Source organism: Heterocephalus glaber, unplaced genomic scaffold, assembly GCF_053883595.1.
Source record: "Heterocephalus glaber isolate CG9 unplaced genomic scaffold, H.glaber_assembly_v1.0 deba00001553, whole genome shotgun sequence".
Taxonomy (NCBI): Eukaryota; Metazoa; Chordata; class Mammalia; order Rodentia; family Bathyergidae; genus Heterocephalus; species Heterocephalus glaber.
In genome coordinates this window covers 5,563,427-5,576,078 of record NW_028258344.1, presented here as the reverse complement: position 1 = coordinate 5,576,078, position 12,652 = coordinate 5,563,427, and the positions used below count along the sequence as shown (strand labels likewise).

Sequence of the window (12,652 nt, the reverse complement as noted above, 5' to 3'; positions counted from 1 at the left end):
TTCCCAGGACTGGCAAATAGACTTCACACACATGCCATAAGTTTAAAATTTTAAAGACCTTCTTGTATGGGTAGACACATTCATGGGATGAACCGAGGCCCTCCCTCCACCTCAGACAAGGCAGAATCAGTCGTACAATGCCTCATGACTGACATAATACCATAATATCTCAATTTGGCCTCCCCACCTCTATCCAGTCAGATGACAGACCTGCCTTCATTGCCCAGATAACCCAGATGGCCTCCAGATCCCTTGGGGTCTACTGGAACCTCCACACCCCCTACCATCCCCAGTCTTCAGCAAAAGTAGAGAAAAATCAATGGTCTAATTAAGGTCCAGTTCACCAAACTCTCCATACAACTAAAAACAGATTGAGTCTCCCTATTGCATTCCTCAAAATGAGAGCAACCCTCTGAGAACTCACTGGGTACAGCTCCTTTGAATGTCTGTATGGCTGCTCTTTCCTCCTGGGCCCCAACACAGTCCCAGAAACTAGTCCCTTAGGAGATTATCTCCCAATCCTCCAACAGGTCAGGCTGCAAATTCTCAGGGCTGCTAACCTCATCCTGCCTTACCCAAATGTCCACCCATTTGAGGATGAGCTGGCCAGCAGGCAAGTCTTTTCTTTTTTTTTTGTACCAGGGATTGAACTCAGGACCTTATACTTGCATGGCAGACATGGTACCACTGAGCTAAATCCCCAGCCAGGCAAGTCTTAATAAAGGACTTTCACTTTCCACCTCTAAAACCCAAATGGAAAGGTCCAAACATGGTCATCTATAGCACCCTGCCTGCTGCCCACCTACAAGACCCTCCCCATTGGATTCACCATTTGCATTTGAAGCTGCCCCCAGATACACCAACCCACTAAACTCACTGGAAATCACAAGTAGTCTCTCCAACCACTCTCCAGCTTACTCAGATACCAAAAAAAATAGATGTGCTATCTCTGTCTAGTCTGTCATTTTACCCATTTCCTAAGAGAAATTTGCCTTGACCTCTCATAGTTCCATTCCCAATCTAATTCCTTAGATTCCCTCCTCCTTTGGATAGAAGGCCTCTTTTTCCAGGGAGCCCTCACTGACTTCTCCCCAGACAAAATCCACTTGTTCTCCTTCTTTCTCATCCTCTGCCTGACCACTTCTCCTGCCTAAGCACCAAAACCATCCCCCATACAAAACCCACTACTTCCCCACATGAACTATCATCCTGTTTTTCTACTTGCTCACATACCCCTCATCCTTGCCTTTGCAGCAGGCCTAGCCACAGTTGCCCCAGCTGACTGGAACACCACAAAGAGGTATCTCCTGGCTATTATCTTCTTCTTCCTGGCAGGGCTCATACTCATACCACCATGCACACTAAAGACCACACCATAACAACCCACTACTTCATTCCACACCTCTCCCACTCTGGTTATACTTCTCCTCCGGATTTGCTTCACACCCCCCCCCTTGTTAACTGAAACCTCCTCTACCAATGCTCTCCAACTACCCTCACAAGCACCTATTTACTACTCCAGAAGGCCAACCCAGCTAGCAGACAGATGTCACCTCTGCATGTCAGCCTCCCCCTCAAATATAGAAGCTGCACCAGTCCTATTAAAAACATGGGTCACAACTAATACCTCCTCTTTTCCTGACTTTCCGTCCAGCCTCACTTATTTTACCACTGAGGAATACTGAAAAAACCAACAATGGTGACATTCCCACTCGGGGGCACTTACTCCCTCTCAGAATAACTCTTCTTCCTCCAAACCCATTTTCAGAAATGTTTCCATGCACTTCCAGGCCCCTGTTTCTCTTGCTAGCACCATGGGGCCAGGCCCCATGGCAGGACTCCTTGCCCCAACACTCTGTAAATTTACTCTGTCTATCCAAATCAAATACCATTTAAACCTTGGATCAAACTACTTACTTTTTGAACACCAAGCCACACAGCCCTGCCTGTAGGATCTATGTGAAACTATGAAACCCACCCTATCCACAAATGGTCCTCTACATGATAACTCTCTTTTCTGGAAAGGAAAAAGACTGATCCCATCAAGAGCAGCCCCCTAGTCTCTGCCACCGTGGTTCCTGCTCTCTCTCCCGCTAAAGTCCAGCCAATGCTTAACATTTCCAGACCAAAATAATTGCTCAGAGAGACTCTGACTAAACCCAAGTGACTTCTGGCTCTATTGGGAAAACAAAGCAACAAATATTTCTTACCCTCTCCTGTCCTCACATACCACTCCTCTAGCTCTGCAATCTTTTCCCATGCCCTACAGTACTAGCACAAACCCAAATCAGATCAGCCCCTTAGCTTCAAATATGAAGTAAAAAATATCTGGTGTCTTACCTTCCCTGTCACCTGGTTGTGCAGCTCCTCAGCATATTTATACTTGCCAACCAACTGGAAAGGTACCTGCACCCTAACCTACCTTAACCTTAGGATAGACACAGTCCCAAATAACAATGACCAGATTTCAACCACTAAAGACAGACATTGCAGAGCAGCCCCCTTCTTAATCCCACTTCTAGTAAGATTAGGCATGTTCACAGGGATTGGCACAGGAGTTGCAAGACTCACAACCTCCCTGACTAACTGTGATTCTCTCTCCCAAGAAATAACAAAAGGCTTAAAAAGCATCTCAGATGGCCTCATTACCCTTCAATCTCAGCTTGATTCTTTAGCTCATGTAGTGCTCCAAAAGAGGAGAGGGCTAGACCTCTTAGCTGCCAAAAAGGGAGGAATCTGTTCCTTCTTAAGGAAAGAATGCTGTTTCTACATAATCCAATCAGGAATTATCCAAGAAGGAGTAAGAGAATTTTAAAATCAAGCAACAGCCTAGAAAAACAAAATACATCCCTCTGGAAGGGCTTATGGGGTTCATGGGCCACCTGGTTCCTGCCTGTAATAGGCCCTCTGGGCACAATTATCATGATTCTCCTCTTTGGACCCTGCTTTTTAAAATTTTTAACAAACTTTATTCAAGGCCAAATCCAGGCCATAACAACTTTACAGCTTTTGATGACCACCCACTACACTGCCCTGACACAAGACCTTATCTGAACCCCTGAAAAAAGAAAAATCTTTTAACTAACTGAACCAATACCTACCCCTGCCTTTTCTTGCCACTTTCTCTCTGATATGGTGTCCATGCAACCCACTCAGTCACACTTGAAGTAGCCATGAGAAACTATGCCCAATCTCCCCTTCCCCTTCTCCCTCTTCCTTCTCCTTTTTTTCCTTTTCTTTTATAACAGACAGACAGGAACATCAGACCCCCACCCAAGCATAAGAGAAAAACTTCCCAGGAAATGCAGTTACACATCCTGCAAGACGCAAAGGATAACAGGAAGCCAGGGCCAGGTTCAAGATAAACAGCTTGCATCATGCAGCAACATTTGTGGGTCCAGACATCCCTGAAGACCACCAGACTTCCTCTACCCCAGAACAAAACAATTCCTTCACTCTAGGACAAAATTTTCCACTCCTCCTGGCACTACCCCTTCCCTACCCAAATTCTCCTATAAAGTTTCCCTTTGCCCAAGCCCCCAGAATCACCAGCTTTGTCAGCCTTGACTAACCTGCACGCAGGCTGGAAATAAAACCTCACTTGTTGCTTCATTTTTGCCTGCTCTGGTAGTCTCAGTTGTGCCTCAGTTTAGCCTAATACATATGTAAGCTTCCACGTGGGAGCAACCACAGCAGGTACAAATTCCCTACATTGATCATTTGTTTCCAAAATGAACAGGAGTGGGCTAAGGAAGATGAGAACCATTCTGACTAATCAATAGTACATTCTTCTGTTGCAGAAGAAAATAAAAGCCACTCGCCTTTTGTATTCAGTCAATAACACTCACCCTTTCTTCATTATTTATGAAGCCAAGATAGGTAACACCCTTTTGGGGTGAGCTGACAGGATTTTGATACTACCAAAAGCACCAGGAGTCCCTCAGGTTTATTTCTTGTGCAAACTTGGTCCTATGCACCCACATCACGCAAAGAAAGTCATTCAGTAGCAAGAGAACACTTCTGTTACTATCATTCACTCATCCTTCACTCAAGATGAGAATCCTTGGAATGATGGTTCTAATTTACAATCAGTGTTCAGTTTCCCCATCTTATGTTAATTAAGACATGAAAGAGCTTGCTAAGGCACTCCATCAGTCTCCAAAGGGACCTGCTGTGATTCTAGTCTACATATCTGTCTATGGATATTAGAAAAGAACACATTTGCTTGTACATATATCAACAGAATAAATCACTAGATATTTAGGCACCTGAAGAATTTAATCATTTATCCAATATACATTTAACAAGCACCTAATATCTGCCAGGGAATTTTTTGTGGCTTGGGATACATCAGGAAACAGAACATACAAAAATCCCTATTCTCTTTTGAGGGGTTTATATTATAGTAAAGCTGGAATGGGGCTAAAGGAAAAATGGTCATTAGAAACTAGATTAAGCAAACAAAACTTATGATAGCTTTAGAAATTGATGATTATACAGAAAAAGAACAAAATAGAATCAGGGAATCAAGAGCATAAGGGTAGTGGGAGGATTGCAGTGCTAAACTGAATGGTCAAGGACACCCTTATTAAGAATACAACATGGGGGCAGACTTGAAGGAGGAGAAAAAGGATCATAGACATTTTCTCCTCTAAAGTAGATTTACTGAAAAAAAACAAGAAAGAATATTTTAAAATAAAATACAGTGGTACCTTGGTTCACAAACACAGTTGGCAAAATTTTGCTTTTGTTTGCAAACTCAGCATTGGGTGACAAACATGACTGCAGCCATCTTTCACACACAAACACGAATGTGGCCATCTTTTCCAGAATCATGGAATGAATTAAGTTCGTGAACCAAGGTACCACTGCAGTATTAGTTTCTCATTTATCTTAAAAGATCTCAGGATATTTTCTCTACAAAACTTTACAAAAACTGATGAAGAAGGTCATTCTAGTGGGAGAAATTGTACAGATTTGTAAAACTCCACATTTTTGCTGAATAAGAAGCAAGAGAGCAATCAAGAGCAATATGAGAAATGTTTTCTGTCACTAAGAAATTTTCTAATTTGAAAAGTTCATGTACATTATGTTCCAAGAAAATGAAATGTCAGGATAATGGCTATCCGTTAGCATAAGCAGGAGGAATTTTTCAGTATCAGAAAGGAAAAAGTGGAAGAAGAATCACGAGAGAAAATCTTGGAGACATCCAGAAGAAAATAACCAGGTCATCCAGAAAAAATAAAATTTTATAGCAGAATCAAGTTGTTCTCAGACTCTCCAGCTGTCAAAGTACTGGAAGAGAGGCTACCAAAGCACCACAGAACCTGAGGAAGAAGTCTGAGAGCCTATCCCCCAGTCAGGTCACCCTCTGCATAGAGGACAGCAAAAGCAATGGCTCAGCTATGCAGCCACATAGGATTCTACTCAGTGGCAATCTTCCCAATTAACTTGGGAAATGTAGGCCAGAACAATGAGAAGCCCATCAAAACCAGACCAGAATGGGGAAGTCTTAGTAGAAGGACAGTTATGGAGAGGAAAAAAAATAAGAGCGATATGCAGAGGTGAGTTTAAATGTTTTAAATGTGTTTTAATTAGTTATTAATTGATTACCCATGGATTTCTTTAAACAAATCGCTCAAGTATTTCACTTATTTGCAACTAAGCTTGTTAACTCTATATAATGAAAATATACAAAGAATAATGTTGCAGTTTGGGCTTAGATTTAAGTCAAAGACATTCATTAATAAGGAATCTTTGTGAATATTTCAGAAATTTCTCTAAGCCATTTGATCAGAACATTTTGTCTCTGAGTATTACCTTAGTTTGAAAGGTATTGGCACACATTTGAATTTAACTCAGAATCTTTCAAAATAAGCCATAATTTAAACAAACTATTCTATATTCAAACTAAAACAATTATAATAGAACTTTCCTTTCCAGAAACAATCCCAATGGATATTTTTTAAGTGAATGAAATGATCTTTTATTTTTAATACAATAGAAAACAAATTGTGGCATCCATAATCAGAGTACATAAAGAGGAACTAGAGTAAGAGTGGTAGAATGGTTTATGTTTTGCAATATTACATTTCTTTTCTCCCACAGGAGATAGTACTGTGGTCTAAAATTTTGTGTCCTCCAAAAATGTATACGTTGAAATCTTCCCAAGATCATAGTAGTAGTAGATAGAGCTCTCAGGAGGTGATAAGATCAAGAGGGCTCAAGAGGACTAGTGCCCTTTGAAAAGAGGCATGAGGAGCCAGTGTGGTGGCACACACCTGTAGTCCTAGCACTCTGGGATGCTGAGGTAGGAGGATCAACATGTTCAAGCATAGCCTGGGCAACTTTGCAACTTAGTTAGACCCTGTCTTGAAATTTTTAAAAAGGGCTACGAGTGAAGCTCAGTATGAAAGCCCTACAGATACAAGAGAAATAAATTTCTCTTGTTTATAATCTACTGAATCTAGGGTTAAAGAAGCCTGATTGGACTAAGACAGATGACTTTTTAAAATATTACTAATGTATCACTTACTGTAAGAGTTAATTTAATACAGATCTAAAATTGCCTTGGAAAAATCTGACTAACCACTACTAACATTAAGAGCACAACGCTTGTTTTTAAAATTTTTGCCAGAAAAATAGCAAATAAAAATAAATGTATACAGCAAAAATAAATAAACAGAAAAAGTGCATAAATGGCAAAAAAGCATTAAACAGTAACAGTATGAGTTATAATTTTATAAAAGCACATCTAAAATAAAATAACTCAGAAAACCTTGAAACAATTAAGCTGACCAAAGATTGAGCAGATAACTCCAAAAGAAGAGCTGTAGAAAGAGGCAAAGTTTTAATTATCCAATAAGTCAGATTCATCAAAAATAATAAACAGCACAATTTGATGTATATGTATATAAAAGCTATCATAATTGTTGAGACAAATGAATAATATAGTACTCATAGGAAGCAACCCTACAGAGACTAATAAAATATGATTGCATTAGAATTTTACACATTGTAATCTATGACAGACTACATAGGCAAAAATAATTAAAGATATAAAAGTTTTTGATAAAACAGAACAAATTTGTCAACATTTTTAGAATGATAGGATTATATGCAAGAAAGCCAAGAAAAAAAGAGACTTAAATAAAGTGACTAAATATCAAGTAAATATACAAAAATGTATATTACCTATAGAAATCCCACTTAATGTGACCAAATAAGTTGGTGCCAAAAAGCAATAATCTCCTCCCAACCAAACAAAATTGTGGAATAAATATAATATGGAATTATTTGTTCATAACTGATATCAGAAGTAACACAGGGCAATCTCAAGGGGTCACAAATAAGCAGGAATGGTCAGGAAGAAAGGGGCTTTGAAGTTTTATGAAACTGAGCCAGATCTACCTCATAGTTAAGGGTTAGGGTTTAACACTTCTATTGTAAATAGGATGAAAATCAAGTCCTTGGGACTAAAACTGGAACTGTTTTCCCACATCAAATGAGAAACTGGAAAATGAGGACTCCTAGTTTCATTGTCTCCTAGGAACAAAAAAAATTCTGCCTGTTTGTCTTTGGATATGATATAAAATAGGGCTTTCACCTAGGTCTGTTGGGGAAAAGAGTGATCCAAAACTAAAATTAGCCTTTAATATCCTCCTGTTCACATACATGGGAATAAATTCCAATTCTGGCATAGAAATCCTGATGCTAGGAACCAATCTAAAGTAGATCCAGGATTAATGAGGGCACAAAAGAGGCACAAGAGACAACATATGTGGAAACTCTGAAGGAAATAATTCCCATCAAAATAAGATCATAACAAAAAACACAAAAATGTTCAGTGCCAGGGTAGAGCCAGCAGTCATGGAGATGGTAAAAATGGCACATAGGACTCCAGTAAATAAAACATTCTGAAAGAAAATTTAAAACTGTGTGTTTAAAATATTCAGATGTAGGGCTGGAATTTAGCTCAGTGGTTTTGCCGCCTGCTGCACAAGCACAAGGACCGGAGTTCGATCCCCAGTACCAAAAAAAAAAAAAAAAAAAAAATTCAGATGTAATAAAAATAGCATACATTAGACAAGAAAACAATATTATGGAATAATAAGTGCATTTGAAAAAATTAAATGGAAATTATGAGAATAAAACCTATAGAAATTGAATTTTTAAAGACCATCTGTGCCTTTAAAGAAAATTAAGAAATTAAAAAACAGAACTGAAAAGATCTCCCAGAATTCTACTCAGAAAGATAAAAATATGGAAAATATGAAAGAAAAGTTAAAAGTCTTAAAAAATAGAATGATAATTTCCAATAAAAGACAAATGGGAATTTCATATGGAGACAACAAAAATGATAAAAGCAAGCCAATAGTGGAAGGAATGAAAGAGATTTTTTTTCAGAATTAAAGGAATTTTTGAGCTCTGGGGTTGAAAATATTAATGTATTAGAGACTCCACTATTTTTTAAGCTCATTGAAAGCAGGAATTTCTTTCTTGTTCACCTCTGTGCTCCTGGTATCTAGAAAACATCTAGTATAAAGTAGATGCTCAGTAAATATTTGAAAAATTGAATAAAAAGAGTGAAATAAAAAGCCTATCAAATAATTGATAATTTGAAATAGGAAAAGGTCCAAAGGTGTAGGGGTGGCAGGAAGGGAAGGGGAAAGGGAAGAAGGGAAAGGAAAAATTATGAAAAAGAAAAAAAAAATGGAAACAAAGTCTGTGTAAATAGGGAAGGGGGCACAGGTAATGCGGAAAAAATAAGAACCAAGATCCATCATGTTCAGGTACAAACACCCAACGATAAATGTAAACATAATGTACATCTAAAATGTACCAATTAATATATAAATTTTTTTAAAAGCCTATCAAAGACCAAACATGATTTTAAAATGAACAAAAGAAAACAAAACACTTTGACACACTGCTGAACTCCATAAAGAGAAAATTTAAAAAAGAAAAACCAAATTATTACCTATAAAGGAGTTGCAGTTTGCCACTTGTGGCCATTACAGAATGGTTGTCTAATGGATTCATGGCTTTATCCCAAATGTGAAGTGGTGTGTGCTATAAGTATCACAGGCAGCTGAGTTAGGTAGGACAAAGGTGAAACACATTACAACCGTGGCTGGAGACACATGCATTGGAGACCAGTCCTCAAGATAAAGATGAAATGACAGGCCTGCATGCTTCCCCAAAGGACAGGATAAGCAGTAACACCTGGTCTAATGAAGTCCAGATAGACATCAGTCACCCCAGTGGGTGACCAAGACCTCTGAAGCCATCACTTCCTGGAAAAAGCCTTTGTTCTTTCCACGCACACTTGTTACATCATTTATGCCCTCATTGGATATTGGATCACTATTACCTAAGTGACTATACTTGTGACCTTATTGGTTGGTCATAGCTTTAACCCACATTGTACCCATGTGGTTTTTGCTCTAGAAAACTTCCCTGTGAAGTGGGGTCTCAGCTACCCATTTGAGTCCCCTCTTGCCTATCAGGAGCTATCTTCTCAATAAATATTTCCTACTCTTAACCTTTGCTGTTCCTAAAATTCATTCTTCAGTTTTAGAGAACATGAACTCAATGTATCAGACATCTAACGGTTGGGAATTATATTTCCCTTATATCATTTGGAAGTCTTGTTTTATCTCCTACATCATACCTGTATCATAAGGACAAGTGTTCTAATGGAAGAAGATTCCTACTTGGGGTAGGGATTTGAGTCAGGGCCTCCTACATGTCAGGCAAGCACTTTATCACTGAGCTACACCACTCGCCCTTTTTATTTTTTTATTTTGAGACAGGATCTTGCTAAATTGTTTTGGCTGTCCTAATCCAAGCAATCAATCTCTTCAATAGCTGGGATTACAAGCATCTGCCACTGTGCACAGCCCAGTGCTCTCTGTAAAGCAACCACACTGGAATTAGGATTTTCAAAATGTTGAGGAAGAATAACTTTAATATAGAACTATATGGCTAAGAGTAGAGAAGAAATAACATTTTAACTATATAAAGGCTGTTAAGAGAGTTTTTTTAACCATAGCCCATCATTTCAGTAAGAATGAAAAGAACCCATAGAGGATATATATGCAAGAATTGGTAGTGAACAAAGAGACTAGTTAAACACCTTGGTAAATTTGAACAAGCATGAATTGCAAGTAATAACAGCAATAGCAATTGTAGGACTGAATATGTAGTAGAATTAGGACAATAAATAGCAGTAATTTTAAAGATTTCAGAGTGAAGTTAAAGCATTTTTTAGGTGAGAACAGAAAGCTTAATTTTATAATTTCTAGTAAAATATGCTGGTAAAACATCCATACTAAAATTCTGGAAATAGCTATAGAAATGAAAAACTTTTAAGCTAGTAGAATACAAATAGGGGAAAACGGGGAAAAAAACCTTGATTAGAGCAATAGGAAGCAGCACTCAAGGGCTGGGGAATAACAGGGTAATAAAGTACTTGGGTAGCATTCACAAGGTCCTAGGTTCAATCGCTAGCATCACCGGAAAAGGGAGATGAGAGCTTGGAAAGAATTTACATAATAATGCATTGAAGTGTGAGCTGAGGTGTGGGACAGGAGAGCTGGCACTCCTAGATTCTGATGGGAAGAGAGGTTGGAGCAACATTTCCGGAAAACAGTTTAACTATATGTACCAAGAACCACAAAACTTTGCAAGGCTCATTAATTCAACGTGGAATTTATTCTAAGGGGGGAGAAAACAAGATGTGAAAAATATTCATATATTCATTATACTATTATTTATTTTGGTTAAAAAACTGAAAATAGCCTATGTCCAGCATGAATTGTGTTTTAAACTATCTAGTCATAATTCGATGCTTAGTGAATACTGCTATAATTCACATATGTCCCCTCTAAAATTCAGTCATGAAAACTTAGCCAGCCAACCTTGGTGGTACACACCTGTAATCCTAGCACTCAAGAGGCTGAGGCAGAAGGATTGCCGAAAGCTGAAGGCCAACCTGGGCTACCTAAAGAGGCCTTGTCTCAAAAAAAAAAAAAAAAAAAGCCAACAAAAAAAAACAAAACCAAAAACTTAATGCCCAAAGCAATGCTACTAAGAGAAGTGGGACCAATAAAAGATTAGACAGTTATGGCTCCTCCCCTCATGGCTGGGATTAAGCCCTCATAAAAGAGGCTTCATACACCTTCTGCCATGTGAGAACAAGCATTCTTTCCCACTAGCAGATTTGAGAACGGAGCAGCCCTGGCTAGACAATGCTGCCTCCTTGATCTTGGACTTCTCAGCATCCAAAACTCGGAAAATAAATTTTTTAAATAAATTACCTAGGTTCAGGTGTTTTGCCATATAGCTGCACAAATAAGACAAATATTTAGTAACCTAATAAAGTGATCATAATTTTAAGCAAAAAAACTAAAAGCAGAATACAGTAAGTCCTCACTTTATGAACAAGTTCTGTTCCAAGAGAATGTTTGTAAACCAGATTCATTCATAATCTGACAAAGTGAGTCTTGTACAATATACCTATGAGTCTTAAACAGCACACCTGTGAAAGCTTGCAACACGAATGGGTGTAAGTCAGGAACTTACTGTAATAAAACAGTTGACATTTATTGAGTGCTAACTACGAGTCAGACATTTATCTAAACCTTTACTTCTATTAACTCTTTAATTCTATTACAAAACTTTGGGGAAGAAAACGTAATTTTCATTTTGTAAGTGAGAAAATTGAGCCACAAAATATGTGAGTAAATTGTCCAGGTGAACTCCTGACTCAGACATGGGGTTCGATCTAGCCATAGTGCTCATGGTCATTACTACTGTACTGTCCTGTCTAGACTCATAAAGCTATTCAGTAAAAACTCAGGGGTGGCTGTCTGTGTGTGTGTGTGTGTGTGTGTGTGTGTGTGTGTGTGTGTGTGTAGAATACGTTTTAGCTCTCAATGAAAATGGTGGCTATATCTGAGCGGTGAGATTGTGGATGAATTTAATGTCTCAACTAATGCATTTGCTGTTTGCATAACTTTCCTCCATGAGAATGGTCATCCTTATAAGCACACACCACTTCATATTTGGGATACAGTAATCAATGCATTTGACAGCCATTCTGTAATGGGAATTCTATAATATTATTGCAATTGTTATTTCCTTCCCCAGCACACCACATAATTGTACACTTGGGCTAACCAATAAAGAGATAGTATAATTTGATGGTTCTCAAACTTCTTTGAGTTATAAGCTTGTTAAGAATTTGTAGAAGCTGGCATATTTTCACCTACTAAATACAGATGTATCTACAGTTTCAAGAATTTCACATATTCCCTCCCAGTAGCCAATTATAAACCAAAGATCAGTGCCCTCAGGTGAAGAATGAAGCTAGTAAGGTGCTATACCTAGCCAGAAACTTCAACAGTCTAGACCACTACAAAGATGAGGGAAGAAAGCATCCTCCCACCCACAAAGGCATCACTGTGCTAGTGGTTCTTGTCAACATCCCTGCCCCTGACCTTACTTGTCTATATCTATATTCTTGAAGGGTAAAAGCAAGAGAAATTTAAATCTATAAATACAAGAATTGTGGCCAGAGTAGAGGGGCCATGTCACATATACCATGCTGACTACTCAGATGAGGGCCCAAATTGCAGGAGCCCAGTAA

General features: G+C 38.5%; 1 protein-coding gene across 1 annotated transcript in view; it reads right to left on the bottom strand.

Moving 5' to 3' along the window:
* Clvs1 (clavesin 1) overlaps positions 1-12,652 on the bottom strand; it is a 247,551-nt gene that overhangs the window by 202,649 nt on the left and 32,250 nt on the right. The window lies entirely within an intron of this gene.